General features: G+C 37.6%; 1 pseudogene; it reads left to right on the top strand.

Annotated features, from left to right (window-relative positions):
* Positions 1-13,346: 13,346 nt before the first annotated feature.
* LOC118617017 lies at positions 13,347-18,224 on the top strand (annotated as a pseudogene).
* The last annotated feature ends 7,989 nt before the right edge of the window (positions 18,225-26,213 follow it).

The following is a 26,213-nucleotide window of genomic DNA, read 5'->3' as shown; positions in this document are numbered from 1 at the left end:
TCAGTTGTTACTTCTCATCTTTCATTTCTGATTTTGTGTATTTGGGTTCTCTCTGTTTCTTGGTGAGTCTAGCTAAAGGTCCATCAATCTTGTTTATCTTTTCAAACAACCAGCTCTTTGTTTTATTGATCCTCTGAATTGTTTTTTTGGTCTCTATGTCATTTATTTCTGCTCTGACCCTTACTATTTTCTTCCTTCTACTTGCACTGGGGTTTTCTTTTTGTTTGCTCTCTAGTTCTTTAAGTTATGATGTTAGTCTATTAGAGATTTTTCTTGTTTTTTTGAAGTAGGCCTATAATGCTATGAACTTCCCCCTCAGAACTGCTTTTGCTGCATCCCATAGATTTTGTGTTGTTGTGTCTTCATTTTCATTGGTTTCCAGGAAGTTTTTGATTTCTTTCTTGATCTCTTCGATGACACATTCATTGTTTAATAACATGCTATTTAGCTTCCATGTGTTCAAATGTCTTTGTATGTTCTTCTTGCAATTGATTTCTAGTTTCATGCCATTGTGGTCTGAGAAGATGCTTGATATGATTTCAGTCTTCTTGAACTTGTAGAGACTTAGTTTGTGCCCTAACATGTGTGCTCCTTTGAGAATGTCCATGTGCACTTGAGAAGAATGTGAATTCTGTAGTTTTGGGGTGTAATTCTCTGTAGATACCTATTAAATTCCTTTGGTCTAGGGCTTCACTTAGAGTCTTTGTTTCCTTGCTAATTTTTTGTCTAGAGGATCTATCCAGTGATGTCAGTGGGGTGTCGAAGTCCCGTGCTATGATTGTATTGCTATCGATTTTTCCTTTGAAGTCCTCCAGAAGATTTTTAATATATTTTGGTGCTCCTATATTGGGTGCATATATGTTTATCAAGGTTATATCTTCCTGTATGATAGAGCCTTTCAATATTATGTAGTGGCCTTCTTTGTCTCTAGTTATGGCCTTCATTTTGAAGTCTATTTATCAGATATGAGTATTGCTACCCCAGCTTTTTTTTTCTTTCTGTTTGCTTGGAAGATATTTTTCCATCCCTTCACCTTCAACCTTTGTGAGTCTTTTGTTGTGAGGTGGGTCTCTTGTAAACAACATATAGTTGAGTCATGCTTTCTTATCCAATCAGCTACTCTGTGTCTTTTTATAGGAGCATTCAATCCATTTACATTTAAGGTGATTATTGATCTGTACTTATCTATTGTCATTTTTGTTTAGTGTGGTTCTATTTTTCTTCCCATTTCTTCTGCTAATTACAGCAGTCCTTTTAACATTTCTTGCAGTGCTGGTTTGGTGCTAATGTATTCCCTTAGCCTTTTTTTTTGTCTGGGAAGCTCTTTATTTGACCTTCCATTTTGAAAGATAGCCTTGCTGGGTAGAGTAGCCTTGTATTCAGATCCTTGTTTTTCATGACCTTGATTACTTCATGCCATTCCCTTCTGGCCTGTAGTGTTTCTTGTGAGAAGTTAGCTGAGAGCCTTATGGGGTTTCCTTTGTAGGTAACCTGTTGCTTATCTCTTGGTGCTTTTAGGATTCTCTTTTTGTCTTTAATTTTTGGCAGTTTGATTACTATGTGTCTTTGTGTGGGCCTGTTTGAATTCTTCTTACTTGCGTTTCTCTGTGCTTCTTGAACTTGAATGCCTTCTTCTTTCACCAAATTAGGAAAGTTTTCTGTCACTATTTCTTTGAATATATTCTCTAACCCTTGCTCATTTTCTTCTTCTTCGGGGACTTCTATGATGCAAATATTATGATGTTTTCAGTTGTCTCAGTTCTCTTATGCTCTCTTCCCTGTTTTTTCATCATTTTTTCCTTTTGGTTTTCTGATTGATTGATTTTTTCTCCCCTGTCTTCAAATTCACTGATCCGGTCCTCAGCTTCCTCTACTCTGCTTTTTAGACCTTCCAATGTGTTTTTCATTTCTGATATGTTGTTTTTTATTTTCACCTGGTTGATTTTCAACATTTCTGTTTTTACTCATGGTGCTCATGTCCTTACACATGCTGTTGAGCTTCCCCCAGATCATGGCTCTGATTTCTAGTTCTGTTAACTTGCTTAACTGCATCTCGTTTATCTCATCTTTGGTAGAGGTCTCTTGTTCTTTCATTTGGCTTTTGTTTCTGTTTTTCACCATTTTGGCTATCACAGTGGGCTTTGGAGTCTGCCAAATTTTTCCTGTGGGTGTTGGTGTACTGATGTTTGTGGTTCCCTCTCCTGGGTTTGGATGAGGCAGGGCGGATCCACTTTAACCACCACTGTCAAGTCTTAACTTTCTTGTAGCTTTTTTTGCCTGGAGGCTATTTCTAGAGGTCACCTGAAGAACCTTGGTTTCTGAGTTGCCTGAAAAACTTTCTCAGTGCTCAGTATAAGAGGATTTTCTAAGGGTGGGGCGGATGCTGGTTGTTAATGGGCCTCAATTAGCATTTCAATGGCCACCAGGTGGGGTTGAATCTCCACGGGAGGGGCCGCCACCTCTCCCCAGGGCCCTGGGAAGGAGTAAGATGACCACAGTCCTGCGTGGCTGCACTCAGCAAAAGCTCTGAGCACCCTCCAAATCCCGAGTGTCCCCACACAGTTCCAGTCCAGTCTGCCTTCCCTCTTCCGGAGCCCAAGGTGAGTGGCTGCTGCCAATTTAGCCTCTGTCCAGACTGCGTCGTGGAGCCACCTGGGGCTTTTAACCCGAGGGCGCTGCTCCTAACTAATGGCGGTTGAGTGTGTAAGTCTGGGGCACCAGCCAAGGGCTGGAGGGCGTGGCGGGCGTGGCACCCAGCTGAGGCTGCAGCAGATTCCAGCCAAGTCCCCTGGTCCCAGCCAAGTCCCCTGGTCCCAGCCGAGTCCACTGGTCCCAGCCCATGCTGCCTACCAGGATTGAGTCAGTGTCCCTGGTTATGTGGTCCTCCAGGCTGCCTTTTGGTTGCCCCTTCCTGACGATTTGTCTTTATTTTGTTGTAAATCTAGTTTGGTCCTGGGAGATGGTCTGTGTAGCTCCATTCCCTCCACCGCCATTTTTTTTCTCCTCTCACCTTTACTTTTTGAATGATAGCCTTGCTGGACAGAGTAGTCTTGGATTTAGTGCCTTGCTTTTCATTACTTTGTATACTTCATGCCACTCCCTTCTGGCCTGCAGTGTGTCTATTGAGAAATCAGTTGACAGAATAATAGGGGTTCCCTTATAGGTAGCTTTCTTTCTCTTGCTGCCTCTAATATTCTTTCTTTGTCTTTAACATTTGCCATTTTAATTATGTGTCTAGCTGTAGTTCTTTTCAGGCTCATCTTTACTGGGACTCTGTTTCCTGGACTTGTGTGATTTTTCCTTCTCCAGGTTAGGGAAGTTTTCTGTCATTATGTCTTCAAACAGGTTCTCTATGCCTTTCTCCAATTCTTCTCCTTCTGGTACTCCTATGATATGCATATTGTTATTTTTCATATTGTTCCAAAGCTACCTTAAATTATCCTCCTGCATTTTAATTTTTTTCCAATTGCTGCTCTGGTTGGGTATTTTTTTTCCTACCTTGTTTTCTAATACTTGGTCCTCACCTTCTTATAATCTACTTTTGGTTCCTTCCAGTGTATTCTTTATTTCAGCTATGTCATTCTTTATTTCTAATTGATTCTTTTATTATGATTATTATTATTAATTAATTAATTAATTTTTGTTGCAGATGTTTCTCTTGTTTTCCTGCATACACCCTCCTTCCTATCCTGCCTTCCCCCTCCTCCCCAAGCATTGTTGTCTGTGTCCATTGATTACATATACATGCATATAAGTTCTTTGGTTTATCTCATCTCTCCCTCTGCCTCCCTCCTCTGAGGTTTGTCAGTCTGAACCATACCCCTTTCTATGTCTCTTCTTATTCATGGTTTCTACACTTTTCTCATGGTGATGTAGTTTCCACTGAGTTCCTTATAGTTCTCATTAAATTGCTTGTAGTTCTCACTAAGTTGTTTGAGCACCCTTAAAACCATTATTTTGAATTATTTACCTGACAAATCGCTGGCCTCCATTTCATTTAGTTCCTTTTATGGCAATTCTTCTTTTTATTTCATTTGTGGGTCAAATTTTGTCTCCTGATTTTAGTGGTCCAGTAGTCTGGGACTGGGTGGGCACACCTGTTCACAGGGGCAGGTTCACATGTCTGGGGGTGGCTGGTCATGCCAGGTTGCCGTGGTCGGTCCACTCTTATGGTGGCGGTGGCAGGTCAGTGTGTCTAGGGGTGTAAGATTGTGGTGGGGCCAGGCACACCAGATCTCAGATCTTGTCTGGTCATCAGGGGGTGCTGGTGGCTCTTGGTGGTGGCACTGTCACCAGCAGTTTTTGGTGGCAGAAGCTCATGGTGGGGCTCCTGGCGGCTGCGGCAGGCCATCAGGCTGCAGATCTCAGCTGTGGCAGAGCCAGTGGGGCCATGGCTGCAACAACTGTGGCAGTGGCAGGGCCAGAAAGGGCATGGTGGTGGCAGCAGCAGCAGCAAGGCAGGGTGCATCTGTCTGTGGCCTCAGGGTGCTAAGTCTTGGCTACTCCTTGCAACCTCCTCCCAAGGAGGATCCTATGGATTATCCAAAATGGTACCATCCATTTCCCAAGTAGGGAGAATGGCCCAACACTCTCCAATTCCAAATAGGGACACTCTCCAATCCTAAGTAGGGACACTCTCCAATTCCAAGTAGGGACCTTTCCCAATCCCAAGTGTGGAGAATTGTCCGACCAAGTACTGCACAGTGGGGGCAGGCAGCTTCCCAACCTGGAGGACCCGAATCACCAGCCTGGGTTCCCACACCAACAGTGATGCTTACCCACATTGTCTCTTGCACATGCTCACCCACTCACACTCTTACCCTTACTCCAGTCTTGCCCACTTCCATGTTGGCTCCCTTGGCAGGACATTTATGTGATAATGTTTTGCCAGATAACGCTTGATAGTAGGGATTCATAATTAGTGGCTGTGGTAGGATCTGTGTAAATACTTCAGATGCAACCTCTGAGAAAACAATTCTGTCTCTGAGGAAAACCTTCTTTTACAGTTAGGGTTTCAAGTTTTGTTCATCAGGGTGTGTGAGAATGTGGGACCTGAACAATGAAAAGCATAGGGAAACCATGTGACCTGAATAGATGGAATCAGAACATGAGTGGTAAAGTTTTATCGAGATAGAGGGGAGATAGGCATCCTCAGAGTAGGTATGGGTAAATGAGAAGAGATTATGAGCTTAGCTGAGCAGTGAGTAGTAGGTACTCTGGTCACCCTGTCAGGACACTGGAAAATTAGGTCTTGGTTACACGTGATCTTCAGAGATAGATTCTGGACATGGAAGTTACTAGGAGATATAATTATCGAGCTCAGACATGGCTTAAAAAGTCTGATTCTGAAGAGAACTTGGTTACAGTGTGGTAAATTAGCTCTTCAAGTGTTGAATTCAGAAAAAATCTTGGTAGTGCTTATTGACATTAATTGGCTTAGATAGTTCAGTGAGCATCAGATCTGGTGGGAGGTAAGTTGGTGTTTAAATACTTCCTCTTCCACCTACTAACAGTGTGGCCCTGAAGAAGTTCCTTAACCTCACCCAGACTCAGTTCCCTGATATGTAAAAGCAGGTAATAATTTCTGTACTGGCTAATAGACTGCTCGGCACTTAAAAACACTCAGGGCTTTTTCTGTGACCATTCATTGTAAAAAGGGAGAAGATTAAAGGAATTTTATTTTAGTTCATACTATGTTCCTGTGTAGGTTATTCATATACTGGTGCCTAACTAACCACACTGGAATATTTTATACAGGCTCTTTTACTATTCTTAAACATGTTCCAAACTCTTAATGAAGTCTTAAATGTTATTTCATTTATATCTACCTGGAATGCTTAAAATTTGAAATGATAGAACAGCCAATGATGATTTAATAGCCAATTTACTTCTGATAAGTTTCTACTCCTTCCTTAACTACTTGAATGCTCTTTTTAATAATGTCCTACTTCTTGCTACCCTACAAGTTCTGATCTACCTTAACTTATTCCTGGAAATGACAGTCAATCTGTGAAGGGAAATGCTGTAAGTTAATAAGGAGAATTTTAAAATGACCCTCAAGAACAGCAGATGAATTGCTAATTAGAATTATCACTGTTTCCTCAATAATACTGTTCCAAGGTCTGAATTATGTCAGGACATAAAAGTAGAAAATTCATTAATATTTTTAATGCATATCTATTATTTATAAAGCAAGTCTGAGCTGGAAGCATAGAGCTGAGTTTATTACCTGATTCTCACTGCCTATCATCCTGGTTTGTTATTCCTCCTTCCTGGGAAGAAAAGTAGAATGTGCAAGGCTCTGCAATCAAATTGGGTTCAAGATCAAGGTAAGCAATTACCTGTTGCGTGACCTTGAACAGGCGATTTAATCTTTGTAACCTTCATTTTTTTCTCATTTGTAAAAAATCTAGGATAATAGCTACTTCACAAGTTTATTATGCCAATTTAAAAGATTATAAATGTACAAATTTAATGTTTAGTAGTAGATTATCTGTACCTGGTAATGACTGTATGCTTGTTATCTTCACAGTGTCTGTTATCTTCTTAATCTCAACCATAACTTTTTTTTTTTTTTTAAATAAAATAATGCTAGTAACCCTTAGTTAAAGACCAGGAAGCTCATGGTGATGACAGGTATGTGCTGAATTATATCTCTCCCCCTCATCTGGTCTCTCTTGTATGCATTTTAGAGCAGAATATGTGTTGATATGGGTGGAAGCATAGATGATTTTATTACCTGAACTATATCACTAACACGTTCATGACTTTGTCCATTAGCAATACCATCCAAGTAACTGACAACCCACAGACTTTGTTGTATAAACATGGCACATGTTCTTAAATAGAGGAATTATTAAAAGAAAAAAATTGTAGCACTAATTTAAATATAAGAACATTGGAATAATAAACTTCAAGCTTTCAAGATATCAAAGTTAAATTCTTATTCATATATTTAATAATTACTGATAATTCATACTATTATGAGTCAAAATTAGTGAAAAAATTGAACACATTTGATTGTGTCCAACTTCTAGAAAATAATCATCATCACAAAAATCAAGTTTTGCCTTAGGAATTATTTTTTGGTGTATGGTGCAGTATGAATGCTTTTAGTAGCAAATATAACTGAAGTTATATAAATTTTATGTTTCTCTACTTAAATTTGATGGCCAAAATTAATTCTCAATTAATCCTTCAAAGATAGTAAAGGATATTTCAAAAAATAGATGTAAATGAAAATATTTAAATGAAAATAACCCTAGGAAATATCTATCTGGGAAAGAAAGCTAAAATATTCCAAACTTGAATATGGCTGACTTAATTAAAACTCAATTAATATTATTATTGTGTAACTAATGGCTTGAAAATGGCAATGTCACGAGCCATCAATTATGGATTAGTGAAGAAAAGGTAGTTGCTCTAGGGTGGAATATCACAATAAGCCTTAGGGTGTTGTTTTTTTTTTTTTTAAATCTGAATTACATTTGCCAGATTTTGACATGGCATTACAGTTTATTAAAAATGAAAAACATGATGTCACTAATAAATTTTTTTTCACACAAAAATCTCTCTATAGGATGTTAATAAGTATTAGGGTATTTTTATCAAGTAGTATATTTTTCCAAATCTAAGCAATCAGTTTCACCCTGTTTTGAAAAAGCTTTATAAACTTCTTTGTGGTTCCAGAAAATGCCACTCTCTTCCCAACTTCATTCCCTATGCCTCCTATATTGAAATTTGTTTTCAAAATTTGCATCAGCTGAATGTTAGTCCCTTTGCCAAAGCATTCTCTTCGAACTTTCCTCCCTGAACAATTCCACCCTTTTCTTGAGAACTTTTGCTATTTTGCCTTAAATAAAAATTTTCTCTTTTCCTCTGTAGGCTATACATTCTTCAAGCATTATGCTTTTAATCGATTCAGCTGTTAATTTTTTCAACATTTATATATGTTAATATAAGATACACAGTCAGCAAATACCCATTGGAGTATGTAAAATATTAATTTAAAATTGATATGTTAAAATATCACAATATAGTTTTGATTTTATAATAAATGAACAAATGTGTTGCTTCATAAGTGTGTTTAATGTAACCATGCTTTTCATGGAAAGTTCAAAGAAGCTTAGTAATGCTCATTTGTTTTTAAAAATGAAAATAACCTCCCTTAGCTCTGGTTGGATCTATATGTTTAGTTAATTTTTGGTTGTTTAGTATTTAAAACTTATTAGACTCTATCAGAGTAATGGACTATCATATAAAGCAGACCACTTTTTGTCAATAATATCCTATTCCATTGTCTTTTTTTGCACTTAAGTTTAATTCTTTTAAAGCGTTATATTAACTTTATTGTTTACTTTGGCTTTATGCCTTTGTGTTGAGAGGTTCTCTAGGGCAGGCACATAGCTATATAAGATAGATGGCCCTACATATCCAGATATCTCAGCTGGACACAACCACTTACAAAATCCTCATTGTAATAAAAGGCAGTTCTAGTGAAACACACTGTGAAGCAAATTCCAAAATTGATCTTTCCAGGAAGGAGCTTATACCCCTTGGAAAAGTCATCACCTAGAATCCAGAGACACTTGGAAATGCAAATGACCCACTTGACACAAGAGGGCACCTGTTGCTCTGCCTTGATTATGTCCTAAGACTTCAATTTTCAATAAATGAGAGAACAGAAGGAAGGTGTTCCTTTGATGAGCTTATCCTCAGGATAATAAAGGTAGGTGGAGAAATACTAGGTGGTATCCATTCTGAATTTCTTTCTGTCCATCAGAAATTACAAACCATTTACTACTATCATTCTACCGTGTGTGTGTGTGTGTGTGTGAGAGAGAGAATATAACTTTTGTTACATGCTACCTATTTTTCCATTGTCTTTAGTAGTGAAACTAAAAAATTTAAAGAGGACTGATTTATTATCTCTGGGTAAATAAGGAAGGAAATACCAGAAAGAAATGATCACATACTTATATGGGTCTTTAGGGAAACAGAACATCAAAGTAGAGTGGATGGTGACAGCAAAGAAGAGGCAGGAGGGGAGAGGTCTGCAAAAGATCAGGAGGAGGGAGCACTTGGGGACTTAGACCTGAGAACGGGTTTTCAGGTTTAGCACGCAAGATATCCTCATGAGGTATTAATTCAAAGAGGTCTGCAAATGACCTATGCTATGCAAAGGACAAGAGAGATATCAATAAGTGATTTAGATGTAATTTGTATTGCTTAGTTTTCAATACAATTCATCAATAATTTTACCTATCTTTGGACACCTCTTGCATTTTCCTATCTGATTATATTAACCATTTACTTATCTTCTTGAGTCTCCTATTGACCTGTAGTAGACATCTGGAATGGGACCAGGTGTTAGGTGGAGTTAGACTGGATATGGGTTCAGAAATATCAGTACTTTGAGTTCTGGCTAGGAAAGAATTCAGAGATAAGACTCAAACTGTAAGAGAACATTTATTTGGAAAATCAGAGGTAGAAGAAGTAATTCAAAGAAAAAAAAAATGGGCTAAGGAAATAAGTTATAGAGATAAAGAAAGGGCCCTTGGAGCTTAGGCATGAGGAAAGTAATGGTTAGCGCTTGGGGGGATGGAAAAGGGGAGGGAGAAATGAAAGGCACTGGCATGCTCCCAGGAGGGAATGCACTCTGGGTCCCTGGTCCTAAGCGTTTTAAGGGCGGAGATTTTAGGGGAGGTCTCTGGGAAAGATCTCAATAGAATGTTCAGCAATTTTCCAGGTGTGTGCTTTCAGGGTCTAGGTCTCCACTGATTGACTGGTCAGCACCAGGGCAGGGGGTCATTATCAAACGCAGCTTGTCCTGAGGTCAGCCATGGAGTTGCTGGTCTGGTTTTGTTGCTTTTCTGGGCCTGGAACTGAAATATAACTGAAGCCTAGATGTCCTCTATAGGGAGGAAAGGTCAAGGGGTCCACACTGCATGAACAACTACATGCTAGGGGAGGAAAGGTCACCCTGAGGATGAGGTCCCACCCTACAATTGTCCTTTGCTAGGCACCCAGGGCTTTCTACCCTGGTGACTTGTACCTGGCTCATCGTCCTTGCTCTGCTCATGTCTGTCTAGGTGCCTACCACGCACTTATATTTTTCTTTCTCTCAGTGTACCAGCAAACTCAAAAATATAATTAAAGTCATTAAGCATAAACTAATTTGTGTTCATCTTCCTCCTTTTAAATGTATTGATATTGTCATTAATCTCCAGTTTATCTTCACTTTCTTATTTCGTTCTCAGAAAACAAGGTGCTCCTTCCTTAGATCAAAGACAATCTTTTCACGTTTATACTTGATCTCATCCCCTTTCTTGTCAACAGGGACTTTATTCCATTAATATCTTCTCTGTTTCATTTTTCTCTGACCTCTAACTCTTCAGTCATTTCTCTTCTCTTGTATTTAGAGAATTCTATCTCCCCTTGCAGACCACTCTTAAAATAAAAACTATTAACTATGTACATTCTAACTATGTTCACAATCTCTAATCTCTAAGATTTAATTGATTCACCAACACATTGCAGTATGTTTTAGTTCACAATTCCAATTAAACATCTAAATTGGAGTTCAACAATGACTCAGTATGGACAAATCCAGTGAGAACACTGATTCAATTTACTGGACCTCTCTGTTATATACTGTTTGCCAAGTATGACTTTCTAGAACTCATTACTCTCTGGAATTTGTTTTAACTATTTACTCTACATACTTTTCATTTCTGAGCTGCTGCTGTGCCTATCACTTAAATGTTAAGGTTGCCCACAGTTCTCTCAAATTCAATATTCTTATTTTTTCTCAGGGCTATCTCATCTATTTTCAAGTTTTATGCATGAACTATGGATGGCTTTGATGATTCCCAAATCCACATCTTCAATCCAGACCTGTTTTCTGTGCTCCTTAAGAATGGGGCTACATTCTGAGAAAGTCATCCTTAGGCAATTCCGTTGTTGTGTGGACATCATAGCATGTACTTACATAACTCCAGGTGGTAGAGCCAAGTTACACACCTGAGCTCTCTGGTATAACCAATTACTTCCAAGCTAAAAACTGTATGCATAATACTGTGCAAAAACAAACAAACAAACAAACAGGAGGTTAAATCAAACAGGAAAAAATGCTTCAATTAAGAGCATGGTAAACAAAAGATGTCTGAGGCTGCTGTCTATGTAACATAGCATACTGTTTTATAACAAACTTTAAAAAAATTTTGTTTTTAATACTTATCTGAGGATATTTTTCCATTGATTTTCAGAGAGAGAGAGAGAGAAACATCGAATTGAGAAATACATCAATTAGTAGCCTCCTACCCGACCCCAACCAGGGTCGGGGATCAAACTGAAAGCAAGGTACATGCCCTTGATGGGAATTGAACCCGAAGCATTTTGGTGTGCGGGCTGACGTTCTAACTGCTGAGCCAAACCAGCCAGGGTACAGCAAACTATTTTTGTAAGTAGAAAGAGTACACTCTAAAGTCATGATAAAAAGTATAGTCTATGTCCAGCTGGCATGGCTCAGTGGTTGAGCATTGACCCATGCACCAAGAGGTCGCCAGTTCAATGCCCGGTCAAGGCACATACCCATGTTGTGGGCTCGATCTCCAGTGGGGGGCATGCAGGAGGTGGCCAATCAATATTCTCTCTCATAGGTGTTTCTCTCTCTCTCTCTCCCTCTCACTTCCACTCTCTCTAAAATCAATAAAGGGAAAAAAATGTAAATCTTAAGAAAAAAGAATAATCTATTAAGTACATAAACCATTAACATAGTTGTTTATTATTATTATCAATAAGTATGTACTGTACATATCTGAATGTGCTATACTGTTACATGGCTGGCAGTGCAGTAGGTTTGTTTACATCAGCAGCACCACAAACACGTGAGTCATGCATCACGCTGCCACATTAGGACAGCTATGCAGTCACTGGTGATAGTTGTTGACCAATAGTGGTCATGTGGCACATGACTATGTAGATTTATAAATGAACATACCGCTTAGAGGTTCCATAGCCTTCTCAGACACATCAACTTCCACCTCATTTTTTTTTTCTTTTTCAATCTTTGCTGATCCCATTTGATAGCACTATAAAGTCACTCAAGAGTATACCTTGCTGTCACGTTAAAACTCTCTCCAACTTTATTGATTGGCTAATTCCTATTCCTTTTGATCCAGATTTAGTTCTTTTGGGGAATTATCCCTCTCAGAAGACCCTTCATGAAATCTCAGACAGAGCTAAGTGTTCTCCTGTACTTTCATATTTTCTCATGGATATCTAACATTGCATTTAGCTCAGTAAAACAGCACAGTCCTCTTATGTGACCACCCACCTGATGAGGGTGTTCTTTGGGACAAACAGTGACACTGTCTTCATACTGTCTTGGCACCTAGCATTGGCCAACACAGCTTTGATAATCAACAAATGTTTATTAAACTGATCTGAATTTAGGCCATCAATATTAAGAGTCCATGTCTTTTTCCTCTTAAATAGAAAAATATATATAAAGAAAAGAAAAAACAGCTTCTGGGTAAGTTAACTGACATTGTATTGTTGGGCCTGGTTAAAATACTGCCTCCCACCCCAATCTTAAGAGTCTTCTGTGAGAAGCATTTCTCAGAATTCTAAGATACTAATTGCTCAAACAAATATTGATGTAATTATTTTCTGGAAGAAATCCAATGTATTTAGCCATTTATTTAAATGTTAATAATGTTTTTCCTAGGAAGTATATAACTGAAACCAGAAATGGATAATCTTATAAAGATATACGGCAGTTTTGGGGCACCAATTCTTGGGGCACCAAAACAGTTGTATGATACATATCTATACATATACACACACACACATATGTATGTATATAAATCTGTATGTATATATTCCTTTTTATTTATTTAGGTTAATTTTTTTCCTGACATTCCTGGGTCTTACTCCACAAATGTTCTATGATTACATTATGTTACCAAAGTTACAGGTGATTATTGTGTTTAGATATTAAGGTTGACATAGATGGTTTCAAAGTAAAAATTAAAAAAGACAAAGGTAAACAAAAAAGATTTTTATTCAAGACGGTGGCAGTAGGGGACAGAGGCCATATGTATGTCTGAACTCCACTCTGCTGAAATAGCTGGTGGGAGGGTGTTTCAGGTGAGCTGGGATGAGCCCTTAGGAAAGTACTGGAGGATAATAGGGAGCAGGTTGATCAAGGAGATGCATGAAGCATAGTGAGTTATTTCTCAGTCTGCTGATGTTTTCCTCTGTGAGGAGGTCACCTGCACTTGCTAACTGGTGCCTACAGAGGTAAGGCTGTGCCCCTCAACAGAGACTGGGAGACTGGGGATATGGGTGCCATCTTCCTGGATGATTGCTTTTCAGAGGATGCTTCCAGGCCCTCGAATAAGACATTTGCTGGTTGTAAAACTGACAAGAAGATTAAAAAAAGTTTGCATATATATGAAAGGCATAGAGAAAGAAATTAAAATGACAAGTTTTCAAAAGAAAATCTCTAAAAAAAGGGAGGTCAGGTCTAAATTCTAGTCAAGCTGAGGGAAATGTTAAGGCATCTTTGTTAATGGGCATTTTAAGAATACCCAAATTCTATAGATACATGTTCAGTAGAGGAATATGCTTTCAGTTTTATTTTGTTATGAGATCTTCCTTAGAGAAACAACAATAAAGACATCCATTAGGAGAAAAGCAACATGATGAGCCAATTTATATTAATGAAGCAATGGCAGTGTAACATTTCATGTCTTTGCATATTTGTAAAAAGTTCATTAGGTGACACCATAATGGATATGAAACAGTGAGGGGAAAAAGAATTTCTGAGGAAAAAGATGTGCATGATCTTAGACTTCTTGGGAACTCGTAAGGCACCTAGATGGTACTTCTGTGCTTATCGGCTACTTAATCAGCAGACATAAAATCAAGTGAAAGAAGCCCGCATTGGATTCATAAAGTAAACTACAACATTAAAAAAGGTGGTTTAAACTTTTAAAATTTCTTTCCAAGAGAATTTCTCTAAAATCTATTAAGATTTTGAAGGAAAACATACCTTAGCCAAATAATATAATTAAGTGTTAATAGTTTCATTCTTTTTTAAACTTTTTTTTTTTTTTTTTAATAAAATATTTCATCACTTTTTTTCAATTGCATCATACATTGGGCAGGAATATTTTAATAAAAATATTAAAACTTAAACAAATTAACCACAGCAATCAGACATGAAGAAAAAATAAAAGGGATCCAAATTGGAAAGGAGGAAGTGAAACGGTCAATATTTGCAGATGACATGATATTATACATAGAAAACCCTAAGGACTCCACCAAAAATCTACTAGACTTCATAAATGAATTTGGCAAAGTAGCAGGACACAAAATTAATGTCAAGAAATCGACGGCATTCTTATACATCAATGATGAACTCACCAAAAGAGAAACTGAAAAAACAATCCCATTTACCATTGCGGCAAAAAAAAAATTAAGATACCTAGGAATAAACATAACTGAAGAAGTAAAGGACCCATTTGCAGGAAATTACAGGACATTGAAAAAAGAAATAGAGAAAGATATAAAAAAGTGGAAGCACATACCTTGTTCATGAATCGGAAGAATTAACATCATGAAAATGTCCATATTACCCAAAGAAATCTATAGATTCAATGCAATCCCCATCAAAATACCAATGACATATTTCACAGAACTAGAACAAATACTTCAAAAGTTCATATGGAACCCAAAAAGACCTCGAATTGCCACAGCAATCTTGAAAAAGAAGGACAAAGTAGGTAGGATCATAATACCAGATATCAGGTTACACTACAAAGCTACTGTAATCAAAACACCCTGGTACTGGTACAAGAACAGGCATATAGACCAGTGGAACAGAACAGAGAACCCAGAAATAGACCCAAGACATTATGCTCAATTGATATTTGACAAAGGTGGCAAGAGCATACAGTGGAGTAAAGACAGCCTCTTTAATAAATGGTGTTGGGAAAATTGGACAGCTACATGCAAAAAAATGAAACTAGACCATCAACTTACACCAAACGAATAAACTCAGAATGAATAAAAGACAAATGTGACCCGTGAATCCATCAAAATTCTAGAAGAAAATGTAGGCAACAAAATTTCGGATATCATACGCAGCAGAATTTTCACTGATACATCACCTAAGGCAATAGAAACAAACAAAAAAATGAACACATGGGACTACATCAAACTAAAAAGCTTCTGCACATCAAAAAAAAACAACCATCAAAATGGAAAGGCAACCCACTGTATGGGAGAGCATCATTGCCAATAATACATCAGATAAGATTTTAATTTCCAAAATATATAGAGTACTCATACATCTCAACAAAAGGAAGACAAAGAGCCCAATTAAAAAATGGGCAGAGGAGCTGAGTAGACACCTCTCCAAACAGGACATACAAATGTCCAAGAGAAATATGAAGAAATGTTCAAAATCACTAATCATCAGAGAGATGCAAATGAAAACAACAATGAGGTATCACCTCACACCTGTCAGAATAGCTGCCATCAACAAATCATCAAAAAAAGTGTTGGCGAAGGTGTGGAGAAAAGGGGACTCTAGTACACTGCTGGTGGGAATGCTATGGAAAACAATATAGCGTTATCTTAAAAACTTAAAAATTAAACTGCCATTTGACCCAGTGATCCCACTTCTAGTAATATATCCTAGGAAACCTGAAACACCAATCAGAAAGAATATATGTACCCTCATGTTCATAGCAGCAATATTTACAATAGCTAAGACCTGGAAACAGCCCAAGTGTCCATTAATAGATGAATGGATAAAGAAGCATTGGTAAATATACAAAATGGAGTACTATACAGCTGTTAGAAAGAAAAATCTCTTATCCTTTGAGATGACATGGAGAGACCTGCAAAGTATTATTCTAAGTGAAACAAGCCAAGCAGAAAAAGACAAATACCACGTGATCTCACTTCTTTTTGGAATATAATGAGCATAACGGTCTGAGGAACAGGGTAGACTCAGAGACATGGAAGTAGGGTACAGACTGAGGACCCTCAGAAGAGGGGGTGGTGGGGAGAGGGAAGAGATAAACCACAGAACTTATATGCATGTACGCATAACCAATGGACATGGACAACAAAGCTGGGGATGGGGTGGGGGGAAAGGGGAGGGGGTGTCAATGGGGTAAAAAAGGAGAAACATCTGTTACAAAAATAAAATTAAATAAACAAACAACAACAACAAAACAAAACAAAAACAACAACAATAAAAACCAAGCTAACAAACAAACAAACAAATAAAAATACCTGCTACATCTCAGGCCTTGGTCTGGGAGTAGATGAACAATATTCAACAAGACAGACACTGTTCCTGCTCTCATGAACCTTCTAGGCTGGTGGGCGAGAGAGGCAATACATGAATTGGGGGCTATGATAGAGAATAAAGGGAGCAAACTGCTTTCAAGTGGGTGGTCAGAGAGGCCTCTCTGCAGAGGCATCACTTAGACTGACATCTAAAGAATGCAAAGAGTTTACTTTGTCAATACCAAACGGGAAAAGTGTTTCAGGTAAGGGAATTGGTTTGTGCAAAGGCCCTGGATTGGTAAACAGGAGTTGAGAAACTGAAAGTAGCCTAGTAGATTAAAAAATAAAAAAAAAGAGGGTATTATCCTAAAAATTGAATATTGTCTGCCACAAACTTCAGTAATTCCACCCCTGAATATATGTCCTAGAAAAATTCTGGCCTGTGTCTATTAGGAGACACATGTAAGAGCACTCCCAGTGATAGAGCAAAACCAAAACAACAAACACTGACAGAAGGAAGAGATGTAAGTCTTGGTATATTCACACAGAGGTGAAAATGAATGTAATATGCTCTTCAGACCACCAAAGATGAATATAAACATTATTTTGAATTTGAGAAAGACAATAATTAAAAAGCAACTTACAGGATTATTTACTGTGCATTTAAAATTATCTTAGAATATTAAAAATGTTACAATATTTAATTTTTGTGGATGCATATTATATTGTAAAAGGTTTTTGGTGGTTGTTTTGTTTTGTAAAAGGATTTTTTAAAACAAGGGAATTGAAACTTCTGTGTCTGGCTAAGATGTTAAACCAGAGAGTAAATTTACCTGTCTGTCTTAAACAACTAGGAAACTAGAAGATTACTATATGAAACAATGGTTTTCAGAATTGGACAGCAGCAGAGCAGGACTGCAATGCCTGAGTGAAGGCAAACAAAAGTGGGGAGCAGTGATTGCATCATCTTACCCCCTGGGAGGAATTTCCAGGTGGTAGAGCAGAAAGGGTAAACCAGCAGTCCTGCTGAGTGGAGGACACATGGGAATCAGGGAGAACCAGGCAGCCCGACTTCCTGGCAGTGTGTGGCAGAGGAGGGGGCTGTAGAGAACAGAGGGAGCACTTTTGCGTCATCGGAGAGTACTCATCTACCCCTGAGTGAGACCTGCTTGCCAGGGTCAGGGAAGGACCTGGAAGAAAGGAATTGGCAGAACAAGTCCTGGACCTCACACAGGACTGGGAAAAGTTCTTGTTCCCACAAGTCAGAGTAGGACAATCTCATAATATATGAAGCCTCAGGTAAGAATCTTAGAAGTCAAACACCTTGGCAATGAGCCTGAAACCTAACTAAAAGCTGCTGTGGATCCAAAATAAAAAGCTTAAAAGCAAGTTTCATGATCCAACCATAATCTATTTAATTGAGTGCCAGGAAACAAACAAACAAACATGATTTGAAGAAATACAAGAAAACCTAGCAACTAGCAACATAAATTCACAATGTCCAGTAACTGATTTAAAAAACAATAACTACAAGAACAGCAGCGGCGGCATGATCCTGGCAGTTCAGGATGGGTGCGAGTAACAGTCACCAGGATTCCTCAGAGGTTCTTCAGGTTCTCCTCCGTCACTCTGCAGTCCCAGTCCACTGGAGGAGGAATATTGGTGTTACAGCAGTGGCACTCAGTAAGGAACTTGATCCTGTACAGAAAGTCTTTGTGGACGAGATTAGAGAATCCAGATCTAAGCGACAGTCGTCTGCAGGGCCTGTTGATACTGGCCCAGAGCATCAGCGAGAGTTGGAGATGGAGGTTTTCTAGCTTAAGGAAATGTATGGTAAAGCAGACATGAATGTATTCCCTGATTTGAAATTTGAAGATACCAAATTTGAAGTAATAAAAAAACCTCAGTCCTGAAGAAATAATGTAAAATTTAACTGGCAGTTGTCCTAGATAAGTGGTACAACTGATCCGAAGTATCAGAATAAACAGAAACACACACACACCTTAAACAAATTAATCTATAATTCTTAAAATAATAGGAAGTTAAAATTTGCAGTTGATTCTTCTGCATATGTGTTTATCTGTTTATATTTTATGTGCACCCTAATTTTCATCATTAGTTTGACACTTGCTTTTTATACTAATAAAAGTTACATAAGATTCCTTGGCCTAGTTTAGCTCAGTAGATTGAGCATTGTCCGATGGACTAACTAAAAGGTCCCAGTTTGATTCCCCGCATTCCGGGTTGAGGGCTCGATCCCCAGTAGTGGGGCATGCAGGAGACAGCTGATCAGTGTTTCTTTCACACATGGATGTTTCTCTCTCTCTCTCTCTCTCTCTCCCTTCTTCTCATTCTAAAAAAAGAAAAAGAAAGAAAGAAATCAATAAAAACATATTTTTAAAAAAAGGTTATATAACAAATATATAAATATAGAGAGAAAACATTTTACTTAAGGAGACAATTAGTGGATTCTTTCCATTTTGAAACTGATTTACTTCCTAATGATTTGAGGCATCATATGAATAAGTAAGATTAGGTCAATAATTGAAAATTGTTATGCTATCCATCACATGCATCTTGGATCAGATTCATGGTGCACACAAGCTTAGTGTATATTTATTTAACTCTAGTTGTAATAAGTAAAAATGAATTTAGAATAAAAATATTTTAAATTGCTCCCAATTTAAAACTCTCTTTTTTCTTATATATTAAACTAACCCATAGGTTAAAATGTTATTCTTTTTCTTTTAAAAGAATTGTATACTATTTGCATTATCTTTCTATCATTAGTTTCCTATTTTCTTAATAATTACAGAGGAAAAGTAATTAATTTCAGAATCTGTTGTAACACATATACCTTGCCATAGGTTATCATTTAAAGATAAATAAAAATAGTGTGAATGAACTTTTGAGTATTTAATGCTATAAATTTTATATATATATAATCACTGTGTTTGGATAGGTCTGTTGTTGATAAGAGTTTCAAGAATTTGTGTATAGGTAGTATGTCTTCTTGATATTGCTATAGGTAGAATTGGTGTGGATAGTAATTATTTTTTATAATTTAAGTACTACTTATTGTCCCTTCACTATGTGTGAGGCTCTGATTTAGAAGCTGGGTCTTTAGCAATAAACTAAACAGGGATATGTTTCTCATTTCTAGTGGGTAGAGTCTGGGGAAAAATATTGAAGAAACTATATAGTATATTTTAAGGTTATAAGTTCTATGGAAGAATCATAAATTATGTAGTTTTGGAATTAAAATTAAAAAATTTTAACCTAAGGAAACATTTTCTTTTGCAAAATTAATGTATATGTATTAAAAAAAATACACTGTCTTTAAAAAATTGTTTTAGGCTGGGTTTTTTATCTTATGCTATAAAGTATGCTATTTTCTTTCCTATTAACATATCTATTTTTGTATTAATCATATCTGGCATACATAGTTTAAATTAAGAAGATCATAGCAGTTGTCATTATTAGTCTATATTTTTTATTCTTAAATTTATAACACATCAAACATGATGAAATATTGTGGTATATTATAAGTTTGCATCATTGTAAGACAAATTCAATGAACACAGAAATGAGTAGACTTATAATATTTTTATTATATATGTTGCTTTATCCTTTTTATTTGTTGGTATTTTTAGATGGTTTTAATGCCGTCAGTTATTTTGTTAATTTATTTATTTTTATTAGTATAGAGGAAAAACACCTGGATCAAGAGTTTAAAAACCAGTTTCATTATGCAAATGGTTGTATAGTATGAGCATGCATTGCATATTATTTTGATAGTAAGTATCTGTCAAGAATATTATAATTTCATTATGCAATAAACAGAAATATTCAGAGAACTTTATTTTTAAGGACAATTTTAGTAGATCCATGATAAACTCTAAATGATATAAATTGTTAACCTTTAACTATTAAAGCTGTCAATATTAGCATTCAGCATAGGAAATCTATTTTCTGGGCATAACCAAACACAAACAACCAGCTTTTATTTTTTTCTTTATATTTTTATTGATTAATTTTTGTTACAGATGTTTCTCCTTTTTTCCCCCACTGATTCCCTCCTCCCCCACCCTCCCTGCCCCTTCCTCAGATTGTTGTCCACGTCCACTGTTCATGCATACATGCATATAAGTTCTGTGGTTCATCCCTCCCCCACCTCCCCACTTTTTAGGGGATTGTCAGTCTGTACCCCACTTCCGCGTCTCTGGGACTACCCCATTCCTCAAACTGTTATGTTCATTATATTCCACAAATAAGTGAGATCATATGAAACTTGTCTTTCTCTGTTTGGCTTGTTTCACTTAGGATGATACTTTCCAGGTCCCTCCATGTAGTCTCAAAGGATAAGAGATCTTTCTTTCTTAAAGCTGCATAGTACTCCATTGGGTATATGTGCCACAGCTTTTTGATCCATTCACCTACTGATGGACACTTGGGCTGTTTCCAGATCTTAGCGATTGTAAACAGTGCTGCTACAAAGATGGGGGTACATATATTCTTTCTGATTGGTGTTTTATGTTTCTTAGGGTATATTCCTAGAAGTGGGATCACTGGGTCAAATGGAAGATCAATTTTTAATTTTTTGAGGTGACACCATATTGTTTTCCATAGTGGCTGCACCAGTCTGCATTGCCACCAGCAGTGCACTAGAGTCCCCTTTTCTCCACACCCTCACCAACACTTGTTGTTTGATGATTTGTTGATGGTGGCCATTCTGACAGGTGTGAGGTGATACCTCATTGTTGTTTTCATTTGCATCTCTCTGATGATTAGTAATGATGAGCATTTCTTCATATGTTTCTTAGCCATTTGTATGTCCTGTTTGGAGAGGTGTCTATTTAGTTCCTCTGCCCATTTTTTAATTGGATTCTTTGTCTTCCTTTTGTTGAGTTGTATGAGTACTCTATATGTATTGGAAATTAACCCCTTATCTGATATATCATTGGCAATTATGCTCTCCCATACAGTGGGTAGGCTTTCCGTTTTGATGATTGTATCTTTCGCGGTGCAGAAGCTTTTCAGTTTGATGTAGTCCCATGTGTTCATTTTCTCCTTTGTTTCTATTGCCTTAGGTGATGTGTCAATAAAAATTCTGCTGCATATGATGTCTGAAATTTTGTTGCCCACAGTCTCCTCTAGGATTTTTATGGATTCATGAGTTACATTTAAGTCTTTTATCCATTTTGAGTTTATTCTGGTGTATGGTGTAAGTTGCTGGTCTAGTTTCATTTTTCTGTAAGTGGCTGTCCAATTTTTCCAGCACCATTTATTAAAGAGGCTGTCCTTACTCCACTGTATGCTTTTGCCACCTTTGTCAAATATTAATTGAGCATATTGCCTTGGGTCCATTTCTGGGTTCTCTATTCTGTTCCACTGGTCTATATACCAGTTCTTGTGCCAGTACCAGGCTCTTTTGATTACAGTGGCTTTGTAGTATGACCTGAAATCTGGTATTGTGATCCCTCCAACTTTGTTCTTCCTTTTCAAGATTGCTGTGGCTATTCGAGGCCTTTTTTGGTTCCATATGAACTTTTAAAGTACTTGTTCTAACTCTGTGAAGTATTCTATTGGTATTTTGATGGGGATTGTGTTGAATCTATATATTGCTTTGGGTAATATGGACATTTTAATGATGTTAATTCTCCCAATCCATGAACAGGGTATGTGCTTCCACTTTTTTATATCTTGCTCTATTTCTTTTTTCAATGACCAGTAGTTTTCTGCGAATAGGTCCTTTATTTCTTTGGTTAAGTTTATTCCTGGGTATCTCAATTTTTTTGCCTCAATGGTAAATGGGATTGTTTTCTTAGTTTCTCTTTCTGTGAGTTCATCATTGGTGTATAAGAATGCCATCGAGCCCTGGCCAGTTTGGCTCAGCGGTTAGAGTGTCGGCCTGCGGTCCCGAGAGACCCGGGTTCGGTTCCCGCTAAGGGCATGTACCTCGGTTGCAGTTTGTCCCCGGCCCTGGTTGGTCGTGGGGGTGGCAGCCACTCGATGTGTCCCTTTCACATCGATGTTTCTCTCTCTGTTCCTCTCTCTCCCTCCCACTCTACCTGAACAAAAAATAGAAAAATGTCCTCAGGTGAGGATAAAAAAAAAAAAAAAAAAAAAAAAAATGCCATCCATTTCTTGACATTAATTTTGTATCCTGCTACTTTGCCAAATTCATTTATTAAGTCTAGTAAACTTTTGGTGGAGTCTTTGGGGTTTTCTATGTACAGTAATATGTATCTGCAAATAATGACAATTTCACTTCCTCCTTTCCAATTTGGATCCCTTTTATTTTTTCTTTCTGTCTGATTGTTGTGGCTAAGACTTCCAGTACTATGTTAAATAGGAGTGGCGAATGTGGGCATCCTTGCCTTGTTCCTGTTCTTAAGGGAAATGCTTTTAGTTTCTGCCCATTGAGTATGATGTTGGCAGTAGGTCTTTCATATATGGCCTTTATCATGTCTAGATATGATCCCTCTATTCCCACACTGCTGAGCATTTTTATCAGAAAGGGATGCTGGATTTTGTCGAAGGCTTTTTCAGCATCTATTGATATTATCATGTGGTTTTTATTCTTCATTTTATTTATGTGGTGTATCACATTTATGGATTTGTGGATATTGTACCAGCCTTGCATCCCTGGGATGAATCCCACTTGGACATGGTGGATAATTTTTTTGGCGTATTGCTGGATTCTATTTGCTAGTATTTTGTTCAGGATTTTGGCATCTATGTTCATCAGGGATATTGGCCTGTAGTTTTCTTTCTTTGTTGTGTCATTTTCTGGTTTTGGAATTAGAATTATGCTGGCTTCATAAAATTAGTTTGGAAGTCTTCCTTCTTCTTGAATTTTTTGAACTAATTTGAGGAGAATGGGTATTAGTTCTTCTTCGAATGTTCGTCCGGGCCTGGGCTTTTGTTTGCTGGGAGAGTCTTGATTACATCTTCAATTTCTTCTGTTGTTATTGGTCTTTTCATGTTTTCTATCTCTTCCTGATCCAGTTTTCGGAGACTATGTGTTTCTAGAAATTTGTCCGTTTCGCTTAGATTTTTGAATTTGTTGCCGTATAATTGTTCATAGTAGTTGTTAACGATCTTTTGTATTTCTGTGGTGTCAGTTGTTATCTCTCCTCTTTCATTTCTGATTTTATATATTTGGGTTCTCTCTCTTTGTTTCTTGGTGAGTCTGGCTAAGGGTCCATCAATCTTGTTTATCTTTTCGAAAAACCAGTTCTTTGTTTTATTGATCCTCTGAATTGTTTTTTTGGTCTCTATGTCATATATTTCTGCTCTGATTCTTACTATTTCCTTCCTTCTACTTGCACTGGGGTTTTCTTTTTGTTTGCTCTCTAGTTCTTTAAGTTGTGAGGTTAGATAGTCTATTAGAGATTTTTCTTCTTTTTTGAGGTAGGCCTATAGTGCTATGAACTTCCCCCTCAGAACTGCTTTTGCTGCATCCCATAGATTTTGTGTTGTTGTGTCTTCATTTTCATTGGTTTCCAGGAAGTTTTTGATATCTTCCTTGATCTCCTCGGTAACCCATTCATTGTTTAATAACATGCTATTTAGCTTCCATGTGTTCAAATGTCTTTGTATGTTCTTCTTGCAATTGATTTCTAGTTTCATGCCATTGTGGTCTGAGAAGATGCTTGATATAATTTCCATCTTCTTGAACTTGTAGAGACTTAGTTTGTGCCCTAACATGTGGTCTATCTTTGAGAATGTTCCATGTGCACTTGAGAAGAATGTGAAATCTGTAGTTTTGGGGTGTAGTTCTCTGTATCTATTAAATCCATTTGGTCTAGTGCTTCATTTAGAGTCTCTGTTTCCTTGCTAATTTTTTGTCCAGAGGATCTATCCAGTGATTTGAGCGGGGTGCTGAAGTCTCCTGCTATGATTGTATTGCTATCAATTTCTCCTTTGAAGTCTTCCAATAGTTTTTTTTAATATATTTTGGTGCTCCTATATTGGGTGCATATATGTTTATCAAGGTTATATCTTCCTGTTGTATAGATCCTTTCAATATTACGTAGTGGCCTTCTTTGTCTCTAGTTATGGCCTTCATTCTGAAGTCTATTTTATCAGATATAAGTATTGCTACCCCAGCTTTTTTTTCTTTTCCGTTTGCTTGAAAGATTTTTTTCCATTCCTTCACTTTCAATCTATGTGAGTCTTTTGTTGTGAGGTGGGTCTCTTGTAAACAACATATAGTTGAGTCATGCTTTCTTATCCAATCAGCTACTCTGGGTTTTTTTATGGGAGCATTCAGTCCATTTACATTTAAGGTGATTATTGATATGTACTTATTTATTGCCATTTTTGTTTAGTATGGTTCTATTTTCCTTCCCATTTCTCCTGGTAATTACAGAAGTCCTTTTAACATTCCTTGCCGTGCTGGTTTGGTGCTAATGTATTCCCTTAGCCTTTTTTTGTCTGAAAAGCTCTTTATTTGACCTTCTATTTTGAATGATAGCCTTGCTGGGTAGAGTAGTCTTGAATTCAGATCCTTGCTTTTCATGACCTTGATTACTTCATGCCATTCCCTTCTAGCCTGTAGTGTTTCTTGTGAGAAGTCAGCTGAGAGCCTTATGGAGTTTCCTATGTAGGTAACCTGTTGCTTATCTCTTGCTGCTTTTAGGATTCTTGTTTTTTCTTTAATATTTGGCAGTTTGATTACTCTGTGTCTTTGTGTGGGCCTGTTTGGATTCTTCTTACTTGCGGTTCTCTGTGCTTCTTGAACTTGAATACCTTCTTCCTTCACCAAATTATGGAAGTTTTCTGTCACTATTTCTTTGAATATACAGTGATACCTCGGTTCTCGAACGCCTCGGTTTTCGACTAAATGGAGATTCGAGAAACTTTTGTCTCGGAATCCGAACAAATATTTGGAACTCGAACTTCCGAGATGAGCCGAGTTGAGCCGAATGGCGTTCATTCGGCCCAGCGCGCCTTGCTTGCGTCATCAGTGTGAGTGCAGAGAGAGAGAGTCACGCTTTGTGGAGTCACGCTTTCCTATTGGGTTTCATTGCTTCGGTTCTCGAACAATTCGGTTCTCGACCGTCCTCCTGGAACGAATTATGTTCGAGAACCGAGGTATCACTGTATTCTCTAGCCCTCGCTTACATTCTTCTTCTTCAGGGACTCCTATGATGCGAATATTATTCCGTTTCCAGTTGTCCCACAGTTCTCTTAAGCTGTCTTCCTGTTTTTTAATCGTTTTTTCCTTTTTGTTTTCTGATTGGTTGATTTCTTCTAGCCTGTCTTCTAGTTCACTGATCTGGTCATCAGCTTCCCCTACTCTGCTTTTTAGACATTCCAGTGTATTTTTCATTTCTGATATGTCATTCTTCATTTCTTCCTGTTGGTTTTTCATTTCCAACTGGTTTATTTTCAACATTTCTATGTCTTTACTCATGGTGCTCATGTCCTTACATATGCTGTTGAGCTTCTGCACCATCATGGCTCTGAATTCTAGTTCTGTTAACTTGCTTAACTGCACCTCATTTATCTCATCTTCTGTAGAGGTCTCTTGTTCTTTTATTTAGCTTTTGTTTCTGTTTCTCACCATTTTGGCTATCACAGTGGGCTTTGGAGTCTGCCAAGTTTTCCCCGTGGGTGTTGGTGTTCTGTTGTTTGTGGCTCCCTCTCCTGGGTTTGGATGTGCCAGGGAGGACCCACTTTAAACACCACTGTCAAGTCTTAGCTTTTCTGGTTAGTGTTGCACACCCAGGGAATGGTAGTTATCCTCTAGCTTTTTTTTTTTTTTTTTTTTTTTCCTGGAGGCTATTAGTAGAGGTCACCTGAATATCCTTGGTTTCTGAGTTGCCTGAAAAACTCCCTCTGGTGCTCAGTGTAAGAGGATTTCCTGAGAGTGAGGCAGGTAGGTGTCAGTT

The sequence above is a fragment of the Molossus molossus genome, unplaced genomic scaffold (assembly GCF_014108415.1).
Source record: "Molossus molossus isolate mMolMol1 unplaced genomic scaffold, mMolMol1.p scaffold_m16_p_5, whole genome shotgun sequence".
Lineage (NCBI taxonomy): Eukaryota > Metazoa > Chordata > Mammalia > Chiroptera > Molossidae > Molossus > Molossus molossus.
The sequence above is the reverse complement of the archived record's forward strand: the minus strand, read 5'-3'. Positions and strand labels throughout refer to the sequence as shown.